Source organism: Simochromis diagramma, unplaced genomic scaffold (assembly GCF_900408965.1).
Source record: "Simochromis diagramma unplaced genomic scaffold, fSimDia1.1 OVJJ01000348.1, whole genome shotgun sequence".
Lineage (NCBI taxonomy): Eukaryota > Metazoa > Chordata > Actinopteri > Cichliformes > Cichlidae > Simochromis > Simochromis diagramma.
In genome coordinates this window covers 416,975-419,844 of record NW_024386755.1, presented here as the reverse complement: position 1 = coordinate 419,844, position 2,870 = coordinate 416,975, and positions in this window count along the sequence as shown.

Below are 2,870 nucleotides of genomic sequence, written 5' to 3'. Positions count from 1 at the left end.
GGAAAAAATGAAAGACTGTATTAACACATTCAGTGAGTTCTTTTAATCAGCTGAACAAGGACATCAGTCAGTCAGTGGGAAACTGTCCTGGAGGAAACTTTGTAGTTAATGTGATATCTAAACCCCTCTTAGAATTTGACCTTCAGTATCCTTGTGTCTAGACTCTGTTACATATCTTTCCTCCATCTTGAAGCCAGTTCAGTGTCTCTGCTTGATTCAGCAGACACGTGGAGCTTCAGCCGTAGGACTTTGAATGTACTTGGCATGGAGGTTATGGACTATCTAAACACACATTGAGTAGCATTGCACCTTATTTATTTATTTTTTTAAAGTATTTTAAGTCTTTTGTTGTTTCTAAACATTTGTGTTGAGACTGCACTTCCTGGATGTCCTGTAGGTCTGCTCAGAAATGATCTGCTGTGACTCTAAAACGCACTAAGAATTATTCAGATGCCACAGAGATTAGGTCACGGTCAGGTTTTGTTTTGTTTCATTCTAAATCCGCTTTTCTCCACTTTCCACTGATAAATAATTTCAGAATCCAAAGTCAAACCGTCCTCTTATCGTTCCAGTTGAACATGTTGCGCTAATAGTTTCTCCTTCAAGGTTGGAAAAGTGGAATTTCTCCAATTTTCCCAGCTCGCTTCACAGGCAGCAAGTTATTTCTAGTGGCCATAGTGACTTCCTAGGCTGTGCATCCCCATTAAATACTGTGGTCTTTATTTTATGTAGTGCATACTAAATGATACTTTGCTTACTCTAATTTATTCTTGCTTTATATTTGTTAAATACATGGACGTGAGCTGAGTTTCAGGATTCCCTTTTCCTCTTCACTGCTGATAATCAGTCCAGTTTGGATAAGAATTATTCCAAGTGCTTTGTTGGTACAGGGGATTCCATTTGTTTTTGGGAAATGACAAATTTTTAATATATTTGCCACCTTCTTTGCCGTAAGTTTGTACAACACCACAGTGGATCATTTTCTGTCACTTATCAAATTCAGGGTTGCGGTTGGGCTGGAGCCAATCCTAGCTGTCATAGGTGAAGAGGTGCAGTACACCCTGGATGCAAATTCAGTCTATTGCAGGGCTGACACATAGACAGACAACCTTTCACATCTACAGGCTATTTTAAAAAAAAAAAAAAAAAAAAAAAAAGACACCAGTTAACCTTTGAACTGTGGGAGGAAGACAGAGTATCCGGAGGGAACCCACACAGATACTGGAAGAACATGCACACACAGAAAGGCCACAGATTGGATTTGAACCCAGGACCTTTTGGCCGTGAGGCTAATCACTGCACCACTTACCACTCTTGAAGTGCAGACTTTCAGCTTTAATTCAAGGTATGTATTGTGTCTGAGTGTAATGATAGTTTTTTTTAATACTTGGATAAAATCCTTTGCAGTCAATGACTTCTTAAAGTCTAGAACTCATGGAGAACCAATGCTGTATTTCCTCCTTTGAGATGCTCTGCCTTTCAAGAACATCCCATTTCTTTGCCTTTAGGATGTCTTGAGTTGCCTTTGCAGTTTGCTTTGGCTCATTATCCGTTTGCACGGTCCCATCAGTTCTTCTGTATTTGTCTGGGCAGAGAGTACAGCTCTATACACGTCATAGGTCATCCTGCTGCTTCTGTTAGCAGTCACATGAGCTATAATGATGAGTCGCCCAGTTTCACTGCCAAGCCATACATGCCAATACCATAACGCTGCCTCCACTATGTTTTTCATATAACGTGGTGAGCTGTTAATCTCGGAAGTTCGTCCTGGTTAACCAGGCTCTTTTAGATGATGTCCAGTCTGACTTTGTAGTTGTTGAGCATAACCAGTGGTTCACAACTTGTTGAAAACCTTCTGTATTTCCATTCATGGAGAGGTCTCTTCATACACAAAACTCCTCATGAGTGCCCTTGACTTGATTAGATGTTGTGAAGTTGTTTTGCTTAATCATGGAAATAATTCAACATGAATTTAAGTTGTCTTCTGGGTTCTTTCAGGCCTTTTGGTGTTGCTGGTTCAGATTGTTGAATTTGTTCACTCCTAACTTTTTTTTCCTTTTAATTAGTCATGGAACAACATCAACTGCCATAACCCTGCTTTTTAAGTCAGTTGTCCAGTTACTTTTGAGCCTCTGGAAATGGGGAACTGCGTATAAAAGCAGCTGTAATTCCTAAACATTTAATGCAATACTTTTATTAAACCCCTTGAGTTGTAGCTGGAAATCTGCACTTTAATCACGTTGATGGTTTAAAATCCACTCTAGTACTGTGCTGAAGCAAAACTACAAAAAAATGCCATTCCACAAAAACTTATGCACCCGATGTTTCACTTTTGCTTCTTCCTGCCTTTCACTGAGCCACTGCCATTAGCTGAAATATGACCGCCAGTAGATTGGCAGCTTTCTCTTCTCCCTCAGGTGAGGTCAGTCCAACCTGGTGTTGAAGTTTCACGGAAGAGCTGGTAATGTGAGTCTCTCATGGTGAGACAGTAATGGTCTCTGCTCACGGTTTGCCATTTTAGACATTTGATATGGAGGAATTCATACCAGTGTGTGTCTGACCAGTGAGGGTTTCTTTGTTTGTTTTGTGTTTCCAGAAAACTCCACACTACACTGCCTGTTAATTATTTCCCCTGACTTGCTCTGAGCTGTCACCCCGGAAATGTCAGATGAACTGATTTCCTCTCCCTCGGTGTGCTTACAGCTTGTGTGACATGTGAAAAGTGACTGTACGCATGCATGTTTTCTATGCTGAGGCGTAAATGTGTTCTACACAAGCTTTTCGCACACATCCAGGGCTCACATGCCGTGCGCCCATTCAAAGAAGCTGCCCTAATTTGTATTACTTAATGACATTTGTGAACTGGAAGG